Source organism: Protopterus annectens, chromosome 1.part1 (assembly GCF_019279795.1).
Source record: "Protopterus annectens isolate FY-2018-M chromosome 1.part1, PAN1.0, whole genome shotgun sequence".
Lineage (NCBI taxonomy): Eukaryota > Metazoa > Chordata > Ceratodontiformes > Protopteridae > Protopterus > Protopterus annectens.
Genome location: NC_056726.1, coordinates 343,048,561 through 343,075,801, shown reverse-complemented (window position 1 = coordinate 343,075,801; position 27,241 = coordinate 343,048,561). Strand labels below are relative to the sequence as shown.

The window sequence follows — 27,241 nt, the reverse complement described above, 5'->3', positions numbered from 1 at the left end:
ACACCACTGAGACAAGCAGGTGATTCTGTGCATTTTATCATAATGATTGTTTCACATGAAATATTTTAACTCCATCTTTAAAGGAAAATTTGAAGTCTAACACAATAAGAAAAATTAATAACTGTTCCAGACCTCTCATCTTCTAAGTCTTTACTTTAGCAGTTTATTTTTATGGAGTAAAACTATTTTGTTTCACTGAAGCTTAAGTTCAGGAACCTGCAGATAGATCCATTCTTCAATATCTGTTTGAATGGAAAATTTGAACTTTGCAATCGGTTAAAAATAATGCTTGATATTCAGTGACACTCAAAGGTATGATCTTTATCTCTCTTTCACTCTGTTTCATGAGTGCATGCCACCCCATCTCACACACACACACACACACACACACACACACACACACACACACACACACACACACACACACACACACACACACACACATTAGATTAACCACCTAGTCTTATTCCATGTCTCAGGACATCCAGAGCCTGTTCTGGCACTCAGTAGGCGCAAGGCACAGAATCTAATCCTGGTTAGAATGTCTCTCTATTGCTGGATGCATTAACACCTATGGGCGATTTGGAGGAGTACCAATTCACCTATTGCACATCTTTGGGTGTGGACCTGCTGTTTGTGCTTGAAATCACAGAGTTACCCCTCTCTGTAACCATGCATATACAGGTGATATATCTTTATTTTGTTTTATTTGTTGACTGGGTTAGAGCACTGATTTCCTTGGCAGGACCTTTTTTAGAATTAGCCTGGGAGTGCTGTCTGGTTAATTGACTTGCTCAGAGTCACACATTTAGGCAATGCAGACTGAATAAATCAAACAATGGAACACTGGAGCACAGGACACAGATTGTTAACAGGTCCTTAATCCCATGTGGCTGTTACCAGAATGGAAACGTTTAACTTTGCACTCTCAACTGAAACCAATATGGTATTCATACAAGGAACATTGTACAGTACAACACACCCATTCACTCACTCGCATACACACAACATACCCAGTGGCAGTGCAGCACTGTATCACTCGAGTTTTAAGATTTCAGACCAAACTATATTACTAGCGGAGTGTAATATGATATACAGTAATACAGATTATAAGAAAACATTAATTAACATTAAATGATTATTCTGAGACATAACACAATATTAAGTTGAGTAAGTTTGATAAACATAATGTTAAAATGCAAGCATATTCAAAATACATGCATTGTCAGCATACAGATTGTCAAATACAGATAATATGAAACCATAATTACTATTGAAAGGATGTTGTGAAATATAACACAGTAGAATATGACTACATACAACACTGAATTTATAAATGGTAGTCATTATATATATACATATATATATATATATATATATATATATATATATATATACACACACACACACACACACACACACACACACACACACACACACACACACACACACGTGTGTGTGTGTGTGTGAGAAAGTGTACATTAAAAATATGCAAACAGCTAGTTATTCAGTGTTAGGAGATTACAATGTGTGTTTATAAATTACTGCTCAGTTTATATTTGGTTAATAAAATTATATTGTCTTTATAGGTATGCTGTCTAAGTTTGGTTGTAGAATCATCAACCAGTTATATATACATTATTTACATGATTTGTGAGGATTATTCTATAGTAGCTAGAGGTGTACATTTGGTAAGAATAGAGTGACAATGGTTGTTTAACTAGGTTTCTGTCAATGTATGGCTGACTGCCTAAAGCAGGAACATATAGCATTCTCATTTAGATGTTGCAATAGTTTTTGCCTGAATCTTTGGTCTGAGGTACAGTTTCTAATGTTGTTGCAAGAGTGTAACCCATAGTTTAGGACCTAAAACTGAGAAAGCATGGTATGCAGTTAAGTTGTTTGGAGTTTTTCTGAGGCTAGTAGCATTGCTATCATGTAAACAAAGACGATAAGGAGTATTTGTTATGCACAACATGGAGGTAAGAGACGACAATGTCTTGTTACTGATTTGTCTGGATGAGTGTAAGAAGGATGAGGTCATATGAATGGGCCTTAAAGTGTTCCATCACACTTCCTGGCCTGCATTATGTACTATGGCATATGATGCCTGCAGTGACATGCTGCATTTTCCTCCAGATATTCTAATTAAATGCAGATGCTTTTTAACTAAGGATCTTAGTAAAATATCACTTCCTTAATGTTGATGTCACCAAAAGCATGAGCGAACTTTACCCTCAGTGACGTCAATGTAGGGACAGCATGGGGGAGTATCCATAAACTATAATGGGTACACCACACTACATGCAGAGGAGCCCATCCATTAACGTCTGTGGGCACCCCTGCACTATTCCTGTGGTGACATCACTAAGTGATACAGTAGTAACATTATGTGGGATATCTTTAATAAAAGTTTACTGTTAGCAGGACTGTTTGACATATCCAGGGCTTATTCATTAATTAGTCCTTTTTTGCTGGTGAAAGAAAATGTCACTTTTACTGTGAAACATACATGATCTCACTTCGGAAGTTATGACTTGGTAGCCATGAGATATTACCTAGTCTGTTTTCAGTAAGGGTAGGGAACTGCTGATGTCATAGGTGAAACATAGTCTGGGATGGAAGGAATAGTCTGAAAGGCTTCTAAACCCAGTGGACATATTTGCATTTGAGAAGGCAGTGCCAGAAACAATTGGTGTGATATGAACCATTTCTGAAGATGAGATCACTGCAACAGAAGAACAGTTCCATTCTGGCAAGGATGGAGATTTGGATGAGATCTGGAGAGAAATACTGATGCATTGGTTAATGTTAGGGTGTCAAAGCTTGCAAGCCTTTTTGATATTAAGCAGAAGGTTGAGGCAAGAACTCTGAAATAGTAAGTGGAGTTATGACCCTTATTTTCAAAAATGGAACAGAAAGTTGTGTTCCAGTTATAGAGAGAATCTGATTCTTAGTCTCTTGGGTAATGACTATGTCAGGGCTCTGGAAAGGAGACAAATAGCTGAGCCTCAGATTCTGGAACAGCAGTGTAGATTTTGTATTGGCCATGGGAGAGTGTATGAACTTGTTGACCAGCATGAATGCTGGAGAGGGTGTGGGAATTCAAAAGCATGGTCTCCATGTATTTGACATTCCGGTGTAGGAATATAATCTTATTCCTTGAATGTCATGTGAGAGTTGTTAAACAGTGCAATATCACTGCTACATAGGTTCATAGGTGTGTACTAGGCCAACGGCCCTGGAGCCTTTACAAGCCTAGCCCATAGAAGTGCCCTGGCATCATGCTGCCATTAGTTCCCGGTGCCTCTATCAAGTAGAGCCACTGGAGTGATCCCCGGGGTGAACTTTCTATTTCTCATCCACTCATCAAGATTTCTCTTTAAAAGGGCCAGTGAGGTGCTCTGCTTGACATGTATGGGAAGTCTATTCCAGAGCATGGGCAGTCTCTGGTTTATGAACCTGTCCCTCCAGCATGTTCTGTTGATTGTGGTAATGAGGTTGAGGTGTCTGAAGTGTGTGGTGCGGAAGGATTGGGATTTCTTTAGATGTAGCATGTCTAACAGAGCTGGGTCATACATGGCTTTGTAAGTCAAGCAGAGATTGCCTCTTAGTAGACGATATGAGACAGAGAAAAGCTGGAGTTTTTTGAGTCTGTCTATGCAGGGCATGTGTTTAAGACATAGGATCCTCTTTGTGAGGTACTTCTGTGGCCTTTCCAGCTGTTGCAGGTGTTCAGTCAGGTTCATGACAAACAGGGCATTACACTCGATGATTGGTCTAATGACAGAAGAGTAGAGAGAGATGATAACCTCTTTCTTCCTGGATGCAAAACCCTTGGTAATGAGATGTGCCACATAGAAGGGCTTTCTGACCACAGTGGCAATGTGGTGGTCAAAGGAGAGGTTGCTGTCAACCTGTGTCCCCACATCTCTTATAACACCTTAAGTGTTCTGTGGGCTACCATCAATGTGGTAATTAGTGGGAACTGAGTTTTTCCCAAAGGGAATGACGACACATTTTTTGGCATTAAGCTTAAGGCCATGGTTTCAACACCAGTCATTGGTCTCAGTGAGGCCTTTCTGTAGGATGTCTACATCACTTGGAGAGTTAATAATGGCTCCTAGCTTGCAATCGTCTCCGAACTTGGTCAGCCAGAGTCCCTCTGTGTTGGCCTGAACATCTGAGAAGTAGATACCAAACAGGAGAGGACCCAGGACTGATCCCTATGGGACTCCAATCATGACTGGTCGGCAGTCTAACTTGGAGTCTGCTACTTTCACACTGTGGGTTCTATCTTGAGCCAGTTTGCATCCCACCTGGTGATATAGGGGTCGATGCCTAGTTTGGTGAGTCTATCAATAATTCCTGAGTGGAGAAAGGTATCAAAGGCCTTGGCCAGATCCAGGTAGGCTGAATGAACTGCCTTGCCCTTACCCACAGCTCTGGTGACTGACTCAAATAAGTCAACCAGGTTGAGCAGGTATGATCTACCCTTACCAAAACCAAATTGCGTGGGATCCAGAGTTTGGAGATTTCATATATTCTTGTTAATTAGGTCCATGATGATGTGCTCCATAGCCTTACATATCAGACTCGTCAGGCTAATGGGGCGATAATTCCCATGGTCTGTAGTCACTGCCCCTTTATGGAGAGGGATGACTGTAGCAGTGCACCATTCTGTAGGGACAAAGCCTAAGGTGAGGCTGTGATTGAACAGGGCACACAGGTTTGGTGCAAGCTCACTTTGTAGTTCATGTAGAACACAGCCAGGGATATTCTCGGGTCCCATGGAAGCTGTATTCTTGGCCTTGGACAATGCAGCTTTAACCTGTGCTGCAGTAATGCTGGGTGCCTGGCATTCTTCCGGTATTGTGATTGGTCCTTTAGGAGGGAAAGAGGGGTAACTTTGGCACTGAATCTGTCGGCCAGTATGTTGGCAATACCTGTTGGCTCAGTATAGGAGGTACCATTGTGCAGTAACTCAGAGCAAATCTAGGTATTGCTGTGGAGATTCTTGATATAACTGTAGAAGGTTTTGTGGTTGTTTTTAGTGTCTGCCGCAATTCTGCCTTCATAGCTAGCTTTAGAGGTTTTGATGAGGGATCTCAAGTTTTTCATGAGGCTAATAAGGGAGTTTTTCCAGTCTTTGGACTTCACCTTTTTCTGCAACAGTTTCTTTCTTCTGTTGTAGAGTTTGTTAATGGCAGGGGACTGCCAGATTGGCTTCCTTTTTTTGGAGGAGAGCTTCTTGGTTCTGTTGGGTATTGCTAGTTCCATGCATTTATGTACTTGTTTGTACAGTGCATTGGTGTATGATTCAGCGGTCATGCACCTATTTTCCATTTCCATGGGTGCTGTGAAGTTAGCCACCTCTGTTTTTAGGATCCCAAAATCAGCTTTGGAAAAGTTTTTCATGGTAGTTACCTTTGTTGGTGGTGTGGGTGAAATGTGGATTTCCATGGTAATTAGTTTGTGATCGGATCTAACCAGGGAGGAATTGACTATTGGTGTTGAGCAATGGTTGCCCATGTTAGTAATAACCAGGTCAAGGATGTTGTTTCCTCTAGTGGGGGTAAGAATGAGCTGGTCCAGCCCATTGGAATTAATGAATTCTAGGAAGTGTTGGGCAAGTGTATTGGTGCATGAGTAGTTTTCCCAGTTGATGGAGGGGTAGTTGAAGTCACCCAGCATGAGAGTGTTGGCATGGACCCTAATAGTTTCCAGGGTGCTTAAGAAGGTGTAATTAGAGTCTTGGGACATGGTTGGGGACCTATAGCAGGCTACGACCTGAATCGCAATCTTACCCACTGTTAGTTGCACCTGAATTATCTCCAATGCGCTGTGCTGGGTTACTAGTCTGGAGGTGTGCATATGCTTTATGAATATGGAGACACCACTGCCTTTGGAGTTTTGGTCTATTTTCTGGGGCCAAAAGGTGTGGAACGAGTTATAGCACTAGCAAATGAGCAAAGTTATTTAAACAAATTAACCAATTAACCAATAAAAAAGCTAAAAACTGAGCCCCATTCCAGCAGTCTTCGATCAGACAAGTTCTAACTGCACACTCCTGCCATTAGGGTGCAGGGGAACCTTCTCCAAAAAAAGATGGCCTGGATTAGTACTCAAGTTATACAGACAAAGCTAGATTCAGCAGGTCTGAATCCAGTCTATGGTACAGCAAACAAGGCACGCTAATTTCAGAAAGAAACAGTTCAAAGAGCAGGCACAATAAACATTTAACCAGAAATTCCCAGCTCAGAAGAGCAGACTCTACCCTCTCCTCCCAAAAGAGTGCAGACCACAAACCTTCTTAATGTAAAATAACTGGCCTGAAGCCCAAGTGCTTAAACCAGAACTAACACACTTTTAGAATAGCAGACACTAAGCCTTGAATCAGCAACTCCCAACTTAGAAAGATGTAGGCTACCTGTCCTGCCACAAGAGTGCAGACCACAAACCTTCTTAATGTAAAACAAATGGCCTGAAGCCCAAGTGCTTAAACCAAAATGCTTAGAATACCAGTTACAATTTAATTAGGCTACTAACAAGCAGTAATAAATGCAGTGGAGTAAATGCAATTGAGTACTTTTAAGAACAGGCAGCAAAATCAAAATAAACTAATAAAGTAGGAAGAAACACAAATACAGTAAACGCAGATGAATAAAGTGCATTTTTTATATATAACAGTAGCAAACGAGCCACCTGATTTAAACAAATTACCCAATTAACTAGTGAAAAAAGCTGAAAGCTGAGCCCTGTTTCAGCAATCTTCAACCAAACAAGTTCTAACTGCACACTCCTGCCACTAGGGTGCAGGGGAAACCTCCTCCAAAAAATGGCCTGGATTAGTGCTCGAGTTATACAAACAAAGTTAGATTCAGCACATCTGAATCTAGTCTATGCTACAGAAAACAAGGTGCACCAATTTCAGAAAGAAACAGTTCAAATAAGCAGGCACAATAAGCCTTTAAGCAGAAATTCTCAGCTCAAAAGGGCAGAATCTATCCTCTCCTCCCACAAGAGTGCAGACCACAAACCTTCCTAATGTAAAATAACTGGCCTGAAATCCAAGTGCTTAAACGAGAACTAATAAACTTTTAGAATATCAGATACTAGGCCTTCAATCAGCAACTCCCAACTTAGAAGGATGTAAGTTACCTGTCCTGCCACAAGAGTGCAGACCACAAACCTTAATGTAAAACAACTGGTCTGAAGCCCAAGTGCTTAAACCAAAAGGCTTAGAATAACAGTTACAATTTAATCAGGCTACTAACAAGCAGTAATAAATGCAGCAGAATAAATGCAATTGAGTACTTTTAAGAACAGGCAGCAAAAGCAAAATAAAGTAATAAAGTAGGAAGAAACACAAATACAGTAAAGGAGATAAAAGGGCAAAACTGCAATTCAAGCTGTAGCTTGCTACAGATCACTCACCAAGTCCCAGGACCCCCATTCTGCATTTCTGGAAACACTAGGAAACATAAAGGTCCTACCAAACACCCTAATATTGGGTGATTTCAATTACCCAAACAATAACTGGGAGAACTACTCAAGTACTAACTCTCTGGCCCAACATTTCCTAGAATTTATAAACTCAAATGTCCTGGATCAACTGGTGAACACTCCCACCAGAGGTGACAACATATTGGACCTGGTCATCACCAACATGGGCGAATGGTGTTTCACACAGGAGGTCAACTCCTCACTGGTTAGATCTGACCATAAACAAATCACTCTGGATATCCACATTTCGTCCCCACCCCCGGTCAAGGAATCCACCGTGAAAAACTTTTCAAAAACAAACTTCACGTTACTTAAGACCAAGGTGGAAAGTTTCAAAGCCGCCATGCTAAAGGATAACGCTGTCCAAGCTGTAAAATACTTTACTAATGCATTCTACGGGCACCTACAAGAATGCATGGATCATGCTATCCCAAGCAAAACCAAGACTCACTCTTCCAAGAAAAGGAAACCAGTCTGGTGGACCCCTGCCATAAACAAGCTATACAATAGAAGGAGGAAGCTAGTACAGAAAAGAGTAAAATCCCAAGAAGGGAAGACGTCCCTGATCAGTATCAGCAAGAAACTATGATCCCTCATAAAAATCATCCAAGACTAGCTTCGAAAGAAAAATTGCCAAGGACTCCAAAGATAATCACAAGGCATTTTTTAGCTATGTCAAGAATAGTACAGTTTTGTACCTACCATAAATGTAGATGTTCGAGTGCTAATACAGCTGCAGTCATAACAGATGGGTTCTCCTGCCGTCAGGTGGGTCCTCGGTCGGCCGAATTCCAAAGTCTAGGTCCGGCGTCAGTTGTCGTCGCTTCTTCCCTGACGTCAGTGCGACAGGGGTATAAAAGAACCAGCCGACGCCATTTTCTTCAGTTTTTCTTGCCCCAGATGTCAGGTGCCCCCAGAAGGAAGGCAATACATAAATTTATGTAATAAAGCAATGCAATATAATCAAAATACAGTAGTTGCAAGCAAATACACCATAAATGAATACCCCAATCAGGTTGTATGAGGAGGTGTTAGCCAATAGTCCTGTCCCAAGAGGGGAAGGAGGGAGGGAAACCTGGACTGCAGCTGTATTAGCACTCAAACATCTATATTTATGGTAGGTACAAAACTGTACTATGTTCATCATGCATACAGCTGCAGTCATAACAGATGGGTAGAATCCCAAAGCTAAGAAAGGGTGGTAGGCACTAGGTGGAACTAGGAGGAGCCAGAATGCCCTGCAAGACTGCAGTGGCAAAGCCTGCTCTAGTTTTGGAGTATAATGGTAGGTGGTAGTGCTTGGAGAAGGTATGCACAGAACTCCAAGTGGCTGCTTCCAAAATATCTTTGGTAGGAACTCCTCTGAGGAAAGCTGCAGAGGTAGCTGTGGCCCTTGTGGAGTGAGATCTGATGCCTGCAGGTACAGTTTTACCATGAAAAGAGTAACAAAAGCGTATGCAGTGGGCTATCCATTTTGAGATTGTCTGTTTGGAAATTGGCTTCCCTTGAGCTCCTATAGCATAGGACACAAAGAGCTGTTCTGTTTTTCTGAAAAGCTTTGTTCTGTCCAAATAATAACGCAGCTGTCTGTGGATGTCCAAGGAATGTAGTAGTCTCTCCCCTTTGTTTTGAGGATTAGGGTAAAAAGTAGGTAAGTGGATAGCCTGATTCAAAGCTACCCTGGATACCACCTTTGGCATAAAGGACGGGTTGGTTCATAAGGAAACTCTGTCCTGATGGAAGATGATAAAAGGCTGCACAGCCATGAGGGCTTGTAGTTCCGATACCCTGCGAGCTGAGGTGATAGCCAGAAGAAAAGCTGTTTTCCAGGACAAATATTGCAAATCTGTTGAGGCAGCTGGCTCAAAGGGAGGCAAGGTCAGCTTTTCTAGAATGAAATTGAGATCCCAAGCAGGTATTGGTTGTTTCCTTGGGGGCTTTATATTCTTAGCCCCTCTTAGGAACTGTCTTAAGAGGGGGTGAGAGAATAAAGGTGGATCAGTGTTTTATTCTGCAGAAATGGCTGAGGCATGGATTTTGATGGAGGAAAATGAAAGTCCACTGCTTAGCAGCTCAGCTAAATACTGTAATATTTGGGGTAAATTCAGTTTTCCAGGATTCTGGCCCTTTTTCTCATTCCAGGCACAAAACCGTTTCTATTTTGCGGAGTAAGCTTTTCTAGTAGACTGCCTTCTGGCCTCCAAAATGACATCCTGCACCTCCTTGGAGAGTAGGGTCTGTTGTGATGTTAAGGAATCTTCCATGCGGCCAGATTGAGTGTTTTCAGCTGACTGTGAAGAGTTTTGAAGCTGTGCTGAGTCAGAAGAAGAGGCATTAGAGGTAGGGTCCATGGTGGGGAATGCGTCAGGCTCCTCAGGAGTGGGTACCAGTGCTGTCTTGGCCAGTCTGGAGCAATGAGAATCATCTTTGGTCTGTCTGCTCTGGTTTTTAATAGAACTTTGGGCAGCAGAGGAAGAGGCAGAAAGGCATAAACTGTCATTGTTGTCCAACTGAAAGAAAGAGCGTCCACTCTCCAGGCCTGTGGATGAAAAGTCCTTGAGCAGAATTTTGTCAATTGGTGATTTTTGTGGGAGGCAAAGATATCTATGTCTGGCCTTCCCCATGCTTGTATTATCTCTGTAAAAACTTGAGGATGCAACTTCCATTCATGTGGATCTGTCATATTTCTGCTTAGGTTGTCTGCCAGCGTGTTTTCCTTGTCTGGCAAGTACTGTGCTTGAAGTTCGATTTGTAATTCCAGTGCCATGTTCCAAAGTGACATGGCTAGCCTGCATAGGGGGTATGAATGGGTTCCTCCCTGTTTGTTTATGTACCACATTACTGTGGTGTTGTCTGTCCTTATCAATAGTTGACCTGGATGCAGAAGGTCTTTGAAAGCTATAATAGCATTTATTACTGCTAGCATTTCCTTTTGATTGATGTGAAGGTGCTTTTCTTTTTGGGACCATTTGCCCTGAATGCACCGGTCTGTCATGTGCGCCCCCCAGGCGTAGTCCGAGGTGTCTGTAGTGATGACTTGATTTGCTTGAGGCTTGCAGAATGGGAGACCTGTGTTTGTTTGGCATGCTTGAGCCCACCACAGAAATTCCTTTTGAAGACATGGAATTAGTGGTATTATTGTTTCCAAACTGTGGCTGTGTTGAGACCATAGGTTTTTCAGGTACCATTGCAGTTTCCTCATATGCAGCTTTGCACATGGGATTAGTAGGATGCAAGATGCCATGAACCCCAGAGCCTGCAGGATTTTCCTTGCAGTCAGCCTGGTGAAATTTGTTAGTTTTCTGAAGTATTGAGTTAGTTACCCCTGTTTCTCTGGCGTGAGGTAAGCCATCTGGGTGTTTGTGTCCAAGTTGGCACCCAGGAAAATGATTTTCTGAGAGGGTATTAGCCTTGATTTCTTTTTGTTGACTGTGTATCCCAGAGAATTCAACAACATTATTACAAAAGCCAGATGTTTCAGAAGTATGTGCTTGCTGTCCGCTTGGATCAGGCAGTCGTCCAAATATGGGTATATTTGTATCCCTTGAAGTCTGCAGTAGGCAATTACTGATGCCAGGCATTTCGTGAATACTCTGGGCGCAGTAGATAAGCCAAAGGACAATGCAGAGAATTGATAATGGGTTGAACCTGCAAGAAATCTGAGGTATCTTCTGCAATTTTGTCTGATTGGGACATGCAGGTATGCCTCCTTGAGGTCCAATGTTACCAGCCAAGACTCCTTGCCCAGCATGGGAAGAAGCTGCTGTAATGTGAGCAGCCTGAATTTTGGTACAAGTAAAAATGTGTTTAGGATGGATAGGTCCAAAATAGGTCTCCAATCTTTTCCCTTCCTTGGTACCAGGAATAGTCTGGAATAAAAACATTGACCTTGTTCTTGAGTAGGTACCTCTTGAATAGCTTTCATGTCCATGAGATCTGAAATTTGTCTTTGTGCCTCTGCTCTTTGATTGTGTGGCAGGTTTGGCATGCCTCTCATTTTTGGAAGGGTGTGAAATGTCCAGGATCCATTTGTCTTTTGTGACAATATGCCAATTTTTCGAAAATAATGCCAGTTTTCCGCCTAAGGGTGCTGCCATTTGAGCCTTGCTTGGCATGCAAAGGGGAAAGTCATTGGGCTTGCTTTCTGAATGGCTGTGAACTATCCTCACCACCTCTTTGTGTAGGAGGTTGCCATTGTCTGCCTCTAAACGATCCTTGAGATTGCCCTCTGCCCCTCGGGCGCCTGTATCTACCTCTTTGGGGTCTGTCCGTGGCTGGAAAGGACCAATTTTTGGAAGGCCAATTTCTACTGAAACGTGGAGGTTGTACCTGTAGAAAATCTTTCACTGTTTGCATTGATTTAGCCTTTTCCTCCATTTTCTTTAATACCTCCTCAGCTTTAACACCAAATAATACATCCTTTTGTAGAGGGGCATCTAGTAATTTAGCTTTGACATGATCTGGTAAGGTTTGCTCCTTGAGCCAGGCATGTCTACGTATGACTGATCCTGTAACAGCAGCTCTACATGAGGCCTCTAGAGCATCAAAACCAAATTGCAAGGTATGTTTACCCACTTGTTCTGCACTATGCATCAAATCCTGCAACTCCTTCAAGTCTGGTTGTTCAGGTTGTGACATTTTGCTTCTCAACTGTGATAACAGAAACTGTTGGTACTTTAACATATGGAGCTGGCAATTTAATGCCCTCATGGTTAAGGTGGCTGAGGTGTATACCTTTTTTCCCCACCTTTCTAAAGATCTGGAATCTCTCTCGGAAGGTAATGGATTTTTAGCAGTGGAGGCCTTAATTCCCTTGGGGCCCTGTGAGATAGTTTCTGGGTCAGCCGCATGGCTTTTGTATAGAAATTGGTGTGAGTCAGGAACCCGGTAGTACTGGTCTGGTTTGACTGGGGCTGGAGGTAAAGAATCCGGGTTAAGGCAGGACTCCGAATACACATCATCTAGTATGTCTAAGACAGGAGGTATAGCCAGAGGCCTGTGCTGAGGTAGCAAGAGAAAATCCCTAAGCCTTTTCTTGGAATCTGAATACTCTTGGCCTTCCCAGTGGAAGTGTTCCCTTAAGGTATGCAAGGTTTCCCCAAATGAGTAATCCTCTGGAGGGGAGACTGAAGGAATGGACTCCTCTGCATCAGAATCTTCAAAAGGGGAGTAAGAATGTTCCTGTTCATCCGAGTGCTCTGAAATAATGGAGGCCTGGTCAGAGGAGGGGGATTCTTCCTCCACTCTGGGCCTTTTGTCCGGGGGGGGGGGGATGAGAACCCCTGATAAGAGTAATTAAATCCTCAGCCATTTTAAGCATCTATTTTTTAGGCATGGGGCCTGGAGAAGGGCCCTGTGTAGCTGGTCTCTTAGAATGCATGGCTGCTTTAGACTTAGTGAAAGCCTTGATGGAAAAAGAGGAGGAAGGGCTGAAGACACCCTGAGAGGAGGCAGACCTGTCTACATTTTGAGTTTCATCACCAAAAGTGGCTTCGGTATCTGTAATCGGGGTGTGGGCCAAGGAGCCTGCGACCTCGGGCACAGAAGACACTGCCAATGATGTGTCGTCGGTAGGCAGGGGCTGCGTAGGTGCCTCGCTGAGAACCGGACCACCTGTAGTCGGCTTTGGCGTGGTGTCAGTAGAGGCCTCGGACCTCATGTGTCGGTCCTTATCTTTGCGTTTTTTAGACAAAACTGGAGTCGGAGTATCCGACGACATAATATAGTTAAATTTTTTGCCAAAATAGTGCTGGGCGAACTCCGCCCGACGCTTAATGGTGCGTTTGTTGAATGTAGCACAAAAACGACAGACCGAGACGTCGTGGTCTGGGCCTAAGCAAGGAATGCAGAGGGAATGAAAATCCTTATGTGGTATTTGCTTCCCACATGAAATACAATTATTAACTTTGTCTGACATCAGTCTGAGGCAAGAAAAGTTTCCCCAACGGGGTACTTAGCTTTCAAGAAGACTTCGGTTGCAAAATTTTCGTAATTTCAGGAGCTGGCCGACCAGCACTTGCGAACTGCTTCTGCTTCGAGCACCGCGCGGCAAGAAAGACTGAAGAAAATGGCATTGGCTGGTTCTTTTATACCCCTGTCGCACTGACGTCAGGGAAGAAGCGACGACAACCGATGCCGGACCTAGACTTTGGAATTCGACCGACCGAGGACCCGCCTGACGGAAGGAGAACCCATCTGTTATGACTGCAGCTGTATGCACGATGAACATCTAAGTGGCAATGCTCAGATCTGCTCAGAGTTAATGCAGAATGGCACAAAATACACTGAACCGACTGATATCGCCAACATCCTGGCAGACAGATTCAGTGCAAATGTCACCCCCCCTCACTCCCAAAAGGGCCCATAACCATACCAGAAGAATGTAGAGCCCCTGAAATCACAGACACTCAGGTTAAAACAGACCTCTCCAAAGTCAAGAATACAGCATTAATGGGACTGGACGACGTCCCAGGCTGCGTCCTACATGAGCTTAAAGATGAACTAACCCCTCACCTACACACGATGTTCAAACTCAGCCTCTCCACAGGCTAAGTACTCATAGAGTGGCACACCGCAATGGTTATTCCACTCCACAAAGGTGGAGCCACAAAAGACCCCGGGAACTATTGCCCTATAAGCCTGACTGGCTTGGTCTACAAGGCTATGGAGCGCATCATCATGGAACTCATTAACAGAGACATTGGGAACCTCCAAACACTGGACCCTACCCAGTTCGGCTTTGTTAAGGGCAGATCATGCCTCCTAAACCTGGTGGACTTCTTTGAGACAGTTACCAAGATAACAGACAAGGGAAAGGTGGTACACAAAGCCTACCTAGACCTTGCAAAGGCCTTCGACACCATTGCCCATTCTTGTATTATATCCAAGTTCACCAGCCTGAATATAAACCCCTATGCCAAAGATGGGTTGCCAACTGGCTCATTAACAGAACCCACATGGTGACAGTTGTGGGAGCTATGTCCGACTCTAAACCAGTTGCAAGTGGCATTCCCCAGGGCTCAGTCCTAGGACCCCTCCTGTTCAGCATATACTTCTCAGAGGTACAGGCAAGCACAGGAGGACTATGGCTGACCAAGTTCGCAGATGACTGCAAACTAGGGGCTATAATTGACTCTCCAGCTGACACAAACATCCTCCAAAAGGGTCTCACTGAGATGGATACCTGGTGTCAAAGTTATGGCCTCAAGCTAAATGCTAAAAAGTGCATAGTCATCCCCTTTGGAAAAAACAAAGTACCCACAAACTACCACACAGGTGGTAGTCCCCTAAATACGGAAGATGTAATAAGGGATCTGGGGACCCAAGTAGAGAGTAAACTCTCCTTTGATAATCACATTTCCAAAGTGGTTAGAAAATCCTTCTATGTGGCCCACCTAATCACAAAAGGGTTCGCATCCAGATCAAAAGAGGTCATTGTGCCCCTCTACTTATCACTCATCAGACCCATCATAGAGTACAATACCCCATTTGGGATGTAACTTACAAGACACCTGCAACAGCTGGAAAGACCACAGAAGTACCTCACCAAGAGGATCACTGGCCTCAAATAGATGCCCTATGCAGCTCGACTGAAGAAACTCCAGCTGTACTCGGTTGCATACCGCCTACTCAGAGGTGATCTCTGCCTGACATACAATGCCATGTCCAACCCAGAATTGATGGGCATGCTCCACCTAAAGAAAACCATATACCCTCAAGCCACATGCCCTAGGGATCTAAACCTAAAAAAACAATAAACAGGACGTGCTGGAGGGATAGATTCCTGTCCCAGAGACTTCCCATCCTTTGGAACAAGATTCCAATTTACATTAGGCAGAGCTCCTCGCTAACGCTCTTCAAGAGAAACCTTGACGAGTGGATGGGAAACAGAAAGTTTACCCCAGGGATCACTTCAGTGGCTCTGCTGGACAGAGGCACAGCAAACTAATCTAAGGGGGCAGTGAAAGCCAACACATTCTGGCTAGGCTTATAAATGCCTTCGGGCAGATAGCCTAGTACCTGCTTATGAGCCTAAATATCTGTCCCGCCACATGAGTGCAGACCACAAACCTTCTTAATGTAAAACAACTGGCCTGAAGCCCAATTGCTTAAACCAAAAGGATTAGAATAACAGTTACAATTTAATCAGGCTACTAACAAGCAGTAATAAATGCAGCAGAATAAATGCAATTGATTACTTTTAAGGATAGGCAGCAAAAGTAAAATAAAGTAATAAAGTAGCAAGAAAAACAAATACAGTAAAAGCAGATGAATAAAGTGCAATGTATATATGTATATATATAGATATATACAAAACAGTAGCAAACAAGCAAACTGATTTAAACAAATTACTCAATAAACAGTAAAAAAGTTCCTAACTGAGCCCTGTTCCAGCAGTCTTCAATCAGATAAGTTCTAACTGGACACTCATGCCACTAGGGTGCAGGGGAACCTTCTCCAAAAACAGATGGCCTTGATTAGTGTTCAAGTTGTGCAAACAAAGCTAGATTCAGCAGGTCTGAATCTAGTTTAAGTTACAGAAAACATGGTGCACCAATTTCAGAAAGAAGAAGTTCAAATAAGCAGGCACAATAAGCCTTTAACCAGAAATTCCCAGCTCAGAAGGACAGAATCTACCCTCTCATCCCACAAGAGTGCAGACCACAGACCTTCTTAATGTAAAATAACTGGCCTGAAGCCCAAGTGCTTAAACCAGAACTAACACACTTTTAGAATAACAGACACTAAGTCTTCAATCAGCAACTGCAGACCACAAACCTTCTTAATGTAAAACAACTGGTCTGAAGCCCAAATGCTTAAACCAAAAGGTTTAGAATAACAGTTGCAATTTAATCAGGCTACTAACAAGCAGTAACAAATGCAGCAGAATAAATGCAATTGAGTACTTTTAAGAACAGGCAACAAAAGCAAAATAAAGTAATAAAGTAGGAAGAAACACAAATTCAGTAAAAGCAGATGAATAAAGTGCAATTTTTTTTGGTTAAGTGGGAAGGGATGAAACATGATAATTTAAGGTTGATAAACTTAGGGGATGGGCCTTCCCAAATGACCCCTCTCTACTCAGTAGAATAAGCTGATGTGATGGGCCTGGGAGGAGTGTCCAAAATGAGATTTATAGTAGGGGTGGCAACTCAAAAGCCACCAGATTTAAGAACACACAACAAGGACTGGGAGAGTGAGTGGGGAAAACTCCTACAGAACAGAAAACTTAAAACAAAACAAATTTAATACTAGAATAAGATACAAAATAGAAGTGATCAAGCCTTAATTAAAAGCTTCAAATCAAAATTAAATGCAGCGATGAGTGATACTCAGAGCAATGCAGACCACACAAACACTTCAGATAACTACAGATATATCTAAATAAAATAGCAATGCTGTCTCTCAGCTCCTCACTCTAATTAACTGATGTTATTCACAGACTGCAAAGGAATTCTTGGTATCTTTTTTTAACTGACCCTAGCCAAGAACTCTTAAACCTCCAACAGAACAGAAAACTTAAAACAAAACAAATGTAATGCTAGAATAACATACAAAATAGAAGTGATCAAACCTTAAATAAAGAGCTTCAAATCAAAATTAAATGCAGAGATGAGTGACACTCAGAGCAATACAGACCACACAAACACTTCAGATAACTACATATATTTCTAAATAAAATAGCAATGCTGTCTCTCAGCTCTTCCCACTAATTAACTGATGTTATTCACAGTTTGCAAAGGAATTCTTGGTAACTTTTTTTTAACTGACCCTAGCCAAAAACTCTTAAAACTCCAACAGAACAGAAAACTTAAAACAAAACAAATGTAACACTAGAATAAGATGCAACACAGAAGTGGTCAGACCTTAAATAAAGAGCTTCACAAATCAAAATTAAATGCAGAGATGAGTGATACTCAAGCAATGCAGACCACACAAACACAAACATGCCATTTAGTCCTGGACTGGTATTTGAAGAACGAGATCTGTGTCTGCCTACATTCTTGGCATTAAGGCAAATACATTCAACCATTATATGCCCATGCTGTCATACTCTGCTTCAAGCTACACACCTATCAATTGTCATCTGCGTAAATATGCACAAATTATGTATAGTAATGCACACTATGACCTATAAGGCTCTGTAAATGTCATTATTTGGCAAAGTTATCACATCATTTCCTAGTTCATTAAACCAAGTCAACGATACATGTTACTTTCTGTTATCTTAATTTAAGCTGTTTGTATTATTTACTATGTAAGATGTACATGGTTTAGGAGCTTTTCTCCCTAAGTCTCTGTTTAGAAATGACCATTCTCAGTTGGACTATTCCAGATTAGCAAAAGAAAAAAAATAAACAAACAAATCAATAGATACATTAGTACATGTGATATGGATGACTGGCGTGTGGTCTAGTTTAGGAATTTCATGGAGAGAGTATCAAAGCGGCACCCCCTGCCAAAAAAGAGCCCACTTTCTAAAATTTACAATCTGGCTAACTCCACTAATGAATATCTTACTTATTCAAATTGACATTGAAACAAACCCTGTGCCCACATAGCCCTACTTGATGCAGACAGAATTAAGAATAAACTGAAGCAACTGGACTTTAACAGCCATAAGCAGTCATAGTACGCATCATTGAATTCTGGTTAAATGATACACCCATTCTTAATCACCAATTTTCCAGTTACTATTACCTGTTCAACAGCAGAACAGGAATCAGAGTGAGTGGAGGAGCTATAATACTTACAAAAAAACTGAATGCTCTCCTCCTAACCCAAAGCACATCCAACTAGCAAATCATACAGTTACACATAAACAAGTCTCACAACCTAACCCTTGCCTTAGTCTACCCTCAAATGTCACAAAATTCAGACTGCTACTTAATGAAGTCTGAAAACATTACTAATCACAAAGACATTATAATCCTAAGTGACTTCATCCTAAACCACCTCAAGCCCACTAACTCAGAAGCAGTCAACTACCTCACTGACCTTGGTCTTACTCAACTAATTAAAGAGCCTACCAGACTCAGTTTAAGATCAGGAAAGCACTCCCTTTTGGATCTTCTAATAACAAACATTTGACAAAAGATTAATAACGACATTTTAGAGAACGGGCTTACCATACATCAGTACCCTGATTGGAGAACGAGTGTTCTCCAGCAGGGTATTAACGTACAAGTAAAGTCCTGTGAAAAACGAGTCCGCCACTTCATGGCAGCTTATCAAGCCGCTGTGGAGCTCAGACTGAGAAAAACAGAACGGCTGCCATTATTTTACACTCGCTAAGTAGTGCTTTTGCTGTTTAGCGAGTGTAAAATAAAATAAAAGTAAAAAAAAGTGTGTGTGTATGTCTGTGTGTAAAAGTGTATGTGTGTACGAGTGTGAGATACAGATTGGTTAAGCTGCTATTTTACACTGGCTAAGCAGAGCTTTTGCTATTTAGTGAGTGCAAAATAAAAAGCATGTGTGTGTGTGTGAGAGAGAAAGAGGAGAGAGAGTGCGTATGATTGTATGAAAGTAAGAGAGAGACATGATTGTGAGCATGTGTGTTTATGTTGCTGTCTACTTGTGTGAGTCAATGTGTGCATGAAAGCAAGAGTGACTGACTGTGTGTGTGTGTGTGTGTGTGTGTGTGTGTGTGTGTGTGTGTGTGTGTGTGCAAGAGAGACTGAGAGCAATCTTGTGTGAGTGAATGTGTGTATGAAAGCTGTATATGAGAGAGAGAATGGGCTGTCTGTAAAATTGTTGTTTTACTTACTTTTTTCTTTTTTTAAGTACTATGTTATTTTTTTATATATATATTTGATGTAAAATGCTTCCTCCAGCACCATTAACATGTACAACAGAAAGTTTGAAACATTAGGCGGAGGAACTATTTTACATCAAAAATATACCAAAAAAAAAATAATATAGTACTTAAAAAGAAAAAGTAAGTAAAACACAACAATTTGACAGCAAGCCCATTCTCTAAGCACAATAATGCCCTCCAGGGTGTGTGTTAATGTGTAATTAACGCCCTTCCAGGGGTCCAGAGACCATGTGCTTCATAGCACCCCTGGGTGGGCATGAATTACACATTAGCAACACCCTGTCGGGCATTATTACTTACGTACTGCCTCCTTCCTTTAGTGATAACTGACACTTTTTACTTTACCAAACAACTACAGATAACACACCTTTTCAAAACCTTACTAGCTTCTTTCCCAATACCCCCTCAAGGACACTGCATCTCTAAAAACAGGAAAATCAAAAAACTAACTGGAAACCTTTCCTCTGTAACGCAGACCCTACCAAGCTTACAGCCTCCATAATAGCCACTCTCCTCATCCCACAGGACAAATATTTTCCTAGAGTACCCTGGATATGTAGATATGGTTTCACTTTATAATCTCAAAATACTGAAATATCGAATTTCAGTATTTCAAGACCATAAAGTTGAATGTTGAGAATAGTGAAACTTCATAACCCCGAATCCGGAAATGTCGAATTCACGGTTATGGTGTTCCAGTATGTGTCGTGGGATGTACTGTGTGCTTGATGTACAGTTTAGTGTGTGGATTTGGCTGGAATTTAAGGTAAGTGACTATTCTGTAAAGGTTTTGGGCAGGTGTTTGTGTATGTGAGTGTGTTCGGATGTTTTAGGTGTGGGTTAGGGTAGGCAGGTAAAAGTATGTGTGTTTTAAGTGTTGAAAGCGGTGGTGTTTGTATATATGTGATGTGTGTGTGAGGGGACTGTAGAGTGTTTAGTGGTGAGTTTACTGTCTTTTCTGTTTGGTGCAGTCTCGGAGTTAGTATATATAAGTAGGGGGGTGGGGAGTTATTTGCAGTGTAGGTTTGTTTATTTGTGTTTTTATGTTTGTGTGTGTTTTGTTTGTTTGTTGTAGTGTGGGTATGATGGTGTATGTGTTGTGTGGTGTATGGTGTGTTTATGTTCAAGATTTTGAGTTTTGTGGTTTTGGCATTTTGAACATTCGACTTTATAGTTCTGAAACACTGAAATTCGAGGTTTCATTATTTCGAGATTATAAAGTGAATCCGTAGATGCACACATAATAAATGGTTCACAAATGAGATTGAAGCATTATTCAAATTGGGATATAAAGCCTGGCTCAAATGGAAAAATAGTCCTTCCTTTGAAACTACGGACAAATTTACACCTCTCAGAAGCCCAGCAAAGGCCACCAGAAGACATAAGGCTAATTTCCTTTGCTCCACTCAAAATGTACTGATCAGCAACCTAAAAACATCTTCAGAACCTCATTAACAATATCACAGAATGCACTCAATTTAACATCCCTCCAAAATAAAGACTCTCAGGCAGTCTTACAACAACAAAATTCATTAATAAAGTCTCAACCCTATCCTACTTCCACACACAACACACAGACAACACAGTCATCAAGCTCAAGTCCCCCATTCACACCTGCTTTCTACTTCAAACAATTACAACCAAACAAATTGAAAAATATATTGATGAAATTCTCACAAATTCCTCCACAGGTGCAAATGGGCTTCAACCTTGGTTTAGTGTACTTTGCAAGGTTCTATACCACTTCAGCAAACTGTCACTTCAATGAATGGCATTTCATTAGAAATGCCATTCATCGAATTCCCTTTGTGGTGGGCTGTGCTCCCCCTCCGCTAATTATATACCACACCTCCTGCTAATTATTTATACCAACTCCAAGATCGTACTACAGTGGGGAAAGGGCAAATTTCCCAATCCTCACTGTATCTTGATCTCAGTATAAACAGTGTGGCGAATGGCATGTCCGATGTAATTGCACTGAAAATGCCATTCAATTAACTGATTTTTCACCGAACTGATAGGGACCCACTTGGCAAAGATCACATACTTCTCACCCTTCACCACACCATACAACCTTTATCTCTTTATCTCTCCTCCAACAGAATTTCTGCACTGTGGAAACATGCAATAGTAAAACCCACACCTATGCAAACCCAAACCTGAAAACTCCACTGACTTTAAGTCAATTTCACTCATACTCACCTTACGTAAAATCTTTGAAAAACTAGTCTTTATATAGATTTGAGACTATATCCAAAATTACACAATACTTTCCTCATATCAACAGGGTTTCCAGGCTGGTTCTTTGTGACAGCCATATACAACCTGACTGTTGACATCCTCATGAACATGAGCAAAGGACTTTTAGCAGGTACTATCTTCGTGAACCTGCCAAAACCTTTGTCTTGGTGAGCTATCATCTTCTATTAAACTCCATTATTGAAGCTGGCATAATGCATAGCTGTCTTCTGGGGTTGAAAAACTTCCTGGACAGGAGAAAATTTAGACTGCAAACTGAATTCTCTTACTCTCTTTCCTCACCCTTAATCAAACGAGTACCTTAAGGTTTCATTCCCCCTTAACTTTTCCCCATAATTATTAATCACCTACCCATGGACCTCCCACCGCTCAATATTATTCTATCCTCAGATAATATGGTCATCTACAGAGCAATGTCTTCTCCCTCTGCCACCAAAACAAAAACTGAAAAATACCTTTCCCTCTTCTCTAACTACTGAAAAATAAACTTCTACTCAGTGCCAAGAAAACAAAATTTACAATCTCTGGCACCAAAAACTTAAGACCACCACCATTGGATAGCCATTCATCTTAGCAAACAACTACTCTTAATAACAACAAATCACTTCAAATACCTACGTATCAGTCTTGACCAAGTCAAAAGCCAGCTCCCTACATTTCTGATACAAAATGATCTCCCACTTCTTTTCTCCTGCTACTAGAACAGTCACAGCAAAGGGATTGTGATAGCATAAATAGAATATGGCTTCCCAGTCTTAGTCAATGTTTCCATGAACAATCTTACCTTCTTCCAAATTACAGCTACCAATATGAGTAGTTTCATCTCCATCTCCAAAGGAGAACATCACAGCAATACCCTTCAAAAGGAAAATAGCTTCCAGTTAAACAAAGCTGTACTCAACTTCTAAGCCTTCCTGACTTATAAACTGTTAAATCTACAGAATCTCCCCTTTTTGCCAGCACATTAACTAAAAGATACAGTAGCTATAACCTAAGCTCAACCCTCCCCCAGCTTAATTCCCCCCCAAGAATAAACGTCATGGTATTGACCACAGCTTCTCAGCACAAACCCTCCTGCATTATGGAATGCTCCCTCTAATTGCATGATCACTCCCTCCCTACCAAACCTTCTTGCTTATCACTTCTCAATACAAATTCCAAAATATGGAGAACAGTCTATGATCTAGCAACACACTGTAGAATGAGCACTGACTGCAGATAGCAAAAAAAAAAAAACAAATAGGTTAGAAAGTGCGGTACACTGCCTGTTAGAGGCAGGATCAAAACTATAGGCCTTACATACACACAGATATCCAGTTGATAATGTCACAACTGTACTAATATTCTTCAAATAATTTTTGCACGAAGACACTAATGGTGCCACAGTCATGACGGGATGAGCTTTCATAAACCCTTTTCAAAGATTACTGCACCTGCACATGAAAATAATACATTTTTACTGTCCATTTAATAGGTCCTGATTTGGAAACTTTTTAACACCTCTCTCTGTTGTTTTCGCAAAAGGCACAAACAGTTGTGAGTCATTACAGAATGTCTCATTTCTTTCAAAGTGACTTCATAGTTGTCACTGAATAACCAAGCATTACAAAGTCTTTTACTTTTATTTTTCAAATAAAGATATGCATCAGTAAATGAAATAGTTGATAGAAATTGATGCTACTTTAGGAATAAAACTGAGGACTGGTTTTAAAAGTAACTTTGTTTTTAAGAAAGGTAATAAACAGCCTCTTCATGGGCGGCCACAATGGTGCAGCGGTTAGCATTGTCACCTCACAGCAAGAGGTTCTCTGGTTCGATTCTCAGCTGGGGTGCCTTCTGTGTGGAGTCTGCATGTCCTCCCTGTGGTCTCGTGGGTTTCCTCCGGGTGCTCCGGTTTCATCCCAAAGACATGCAGTAGGTGGTTTGGACACTCTAAATTGGCCCTAGATGTGAGTGTGTGTGTGTGCCTTCTGTGGAAGGTTGGGTGCCGGGCTGGCAACTTGACACCGTAAAAAACTCCACTGCCAATCATGAGTGGACAGATGATCCACTGTGGCGACCCCTAACCTGGAAAAGCTGAAAGAAGAAGAATAAACAGCTTCTTCATACCAAGGTGTTTCCATTTCTGAAGTTCTCTAAAATGATGTCCATTGGAAGATGAGGTTTCCTCAAAGACCATATAAAATCTCCCTGCACCCAAGGTACAGAGGGATGAAGTTTTGACTGTGACCCATATCACTTGAGTTTGACTAGAGGTACTGGTGCTGAAAGGAGCAGGCCAAGGTGAATGTAAGGTTGCCACCCATCCCATTATCAGTGACACTCACGGGTTGCGCTGCCTCATCCCATTGCCCACTGTGGAAAGTAGTGGGACTTAAAACGTCTCACTTTTCGATCAAACTGAATTGCTGTGGAAAAGCTGCAATTACTTCCATCTTTTTCATGGCAATTCAGTTACGTCACCAACCTGGACCTGCATGCAGAGCTATTCCCTGTTAGGTCCAGGTGCTTTAAATCATGCAGCAATTGGCTGCAAATCATAAAAGGGGTAGGGATTGGGGCAGGAAGAGCCTTGCAAAGATCGTGGCTGTAGAGTGGTTTGTTTTATCGCTTCTATAGCCACGAAAAAAAAAGACTGTATTTGTTTTTTGGGTTTTTTTTTTGTTAACCAGCCAGCCAACAACCATTCATGTAACCAGTCAGCCGTCCATTCATCCAGCCAGCCAGCCATTTACCCAGTCAGCCAGCCATCCATTCATCCAGCCAGCCATCCATTCATCCATCCATCTAGCCATTAATCCATCCGTCCAGCCATTCATCTATCCAGCTGCTACTCCCACCGACCAGCTAGCCACTGCAGCAGTCAGCCAGCCAGCTAGCCCCTCCAGCAGTCAACCAGCCAGCTACCCACTCCAGCAGCCAGCCAGCCAGTTAGCCACTCCAGCAGCCAGCCAGCCAGCTAGCCACTCCAGCAGCCAGCCAGTTAGCCAGTCCAGCAGCCAGCCAGCTAGCCACTCCAGCAGCCAGCCAGCTAGCCACTCCAGCAGCCAGCCAGCCAACTAGCCACTCTAGCAGCCAGACAGCCAGCTAGCCACTCCAGCAGCCAGCCAGCTAGCGACTCCAGCAGTCAGCCAGCCAGCTAGCTAGCCACTCCAGCAGCCAACCTGCCAGTTAGCCATTCCAGCAGCCAGTCAGCTGTTGCACCCATAACAGTATCTCCTTCACCACTGTTATGGTGACATCATTGTAGAGGGTGTGGCCACTCCCCCATGTCCCACTTTGGCCCACTTAAAAGGTGGCAACCCTAGGTAGATGGGAGGGAGCAGTCACTCCTGGGTTGCCCATCCTGGAAGAAGGAAAACAACTCTAGCTAGGTAGTTGGGTGACACCTAGTGGAAGTGTTGTGTGCTGCACGCATGGAGTCCAGGCCTGCAGAGCACACAATGCTCTTCCTAGTATGGCACCTGACAATATTAGTAACTATACAAATGCATGGCTACTTCCTTGGAATGCAGCTGCAGTGCAGCTTCAGTGAGCAGCCACAGGGTCTGGAGCACCAGGGGCAGGTTGGACACTCACTTCCCCAACTATAAAGTCTAATCCCTATCAACCAGTTCTTGCTTATAATTGAGGGTCTGGGTGCTGGCACTGGCTGACTGTCTTGTCTAACAGGAGCCCTTCTGCTAGTAGAACCCATGAGCTGTAAACAAGTAGGTCATAACACATTTAACCTGCCCATTGAGGGTCCTGCAGTGTTGGCCCCAGTCCTTCTGAAGAGGAGGAGGAAATTAATCAACTGGCTGTAGGTACAGGCACCATTCGGACAGACAAATGGATGGGCAAAAAGAATAAAAAAACAACAAATCCCAGCCAGCTGACACAGAAAGTGTGTAAATTTGCTTCTGAAAAATAAAGTTTAAAGCCAATGTAGGAATAGGGCCATGTACTAGAGTTTCAAATGAAAAAAATGCCCCTTAAAAAAGATCAAATGACTTCTCTTAGCTTCTGCCCAGGAAACAATTATTTTATCCAATTTAATAAAATCTGAAATCAGCATTAAATGAACTTCTAAGACAGCATACTCCAAACACAAATCATATGACTGTTAATAGCACAACAAAACAGAGGAAGAAAAAGGGGTTAGGTACATTCTACTGCCTAAAAAGAGAAAACTTCCATATGAAAATGTACATTTTCTAATATAAGGCTTCTTAGTTGACTCTAGAATGTCTGGAACACTGGAATGAGGGACGACTAGGAATCCGAGCAACCACTGCCGATCTATAACAGCTTTGAAAATTAGTAAGCAATAGTGCTGGCATTCAGTGATGAAAAAGGGAAAACAGATCACAACTAATAGTAGCCCAAAGAAAGAAAACTGTGGATGAGACTGAAATAAGGGAAAGCCCCAAATCGGAAAACAGATAAATGGGTGACTGTGTGTATCTTCCGTTTGCTGTACTGATGAGACTGGTTTGATAAGCTGTCAAGAAATTGGATTATCCTGGCATGTGGCCCACAATATATCCAGAATATTTTCTTGAGCAACCATTTTCACATTAATATAGTTCCCTTGGGCAGGAACATGGATGTTTTCCTCCCTATTTGTTGGCTGCCATGTTGTATGTAAAGATCTTTCTATGACCTTTTTGCAAGTAATGCTCAAACTGCTTTAGAGCCAGTTGAAACACACAAGTATAGCAGGTTGATATATAGTGCCTTTTCTGTTACTGACCACTTTTATAACTGCCTAGCCTCTTCATGATGCTATGCTGAAGGACAGCCTTTTGTCTTTTCCAGTGTATTGTAAATCAGTGATCACTGGTATTTGACCATCTGTCCCATATACTTCAAGGCTATGACCGACAGAATGACTCCCACAATGCCACATTTGTCTAGCTTGCCCAGAGCTAAAAATCCCCTTTTATTTACACTAACCAACAAACTATTCTAAAGAAAATAATAAAGAAAAAGGCTGCCAATTAGTGTGCGTGTGTGTGTGTGTGAGTGAGTGTGTGTGTGTGTGTGTGTGTGTGTGTGTGTGTGTGTGTGTGTGTGTGTGTGTGTGTGTGTGTGTGTGTGTGTGTGTGTGTGTGTGTGTGTGTGTGTGTGTGTGTGTGTGTGTGTGTGTGTGTGTGTGTGTGTGTGTGTGTGTGTCTATAAATATATATATATATATATATATATATATACATATATATATATATATATATATATATATATCTCCGAACACCCACAAAAATGTTATTAATAATTGTTATTCAATTACATAAACAGTAACTTCATTAATAGTGGAACACTGACTACCTACATCAAATAAGAGTGTAAACAAAATGAAACTGATTTCAAAAGAAAAAGACACAGCTTCCTTCAGAGATAAGCAATACAAAAACAAAACTAATTTCAAAAACACATTTTATGTGTGTGTGGGGGACTTTGCCTGTACACCCCTTAACTGATATATATATATATATATATATATATATATATATATATATATATATATAATATGTAATGTAGTGGCACAACTCAAACGTGTGAAAAAACTTTATATGCCTGAAAGTGTAAATGAACATACTGATTGATGTACGCCAGTGGTAAGGTTATCAAAAGATTAGCAATGTGAGAATGTATCATTTTAAAAAAAGGAAAGCGATG

At 41.8% G+C, this 27,241-nt stretch overlaps 1 protein-coding gene across 2 annotated transcripts in view; it reads right to left on the bottom strand.

Moving 5' to 3' along the window:
• The window catches only part of STARD6 (StAR related lipid transfer domain containing 6), a 466,390-nt gene that overhangs the window by 219,870 nt on the left and 219,279 nt on the right, over nt 1–27,241 (bottom strand). The window lies entirely within an intron of this gene.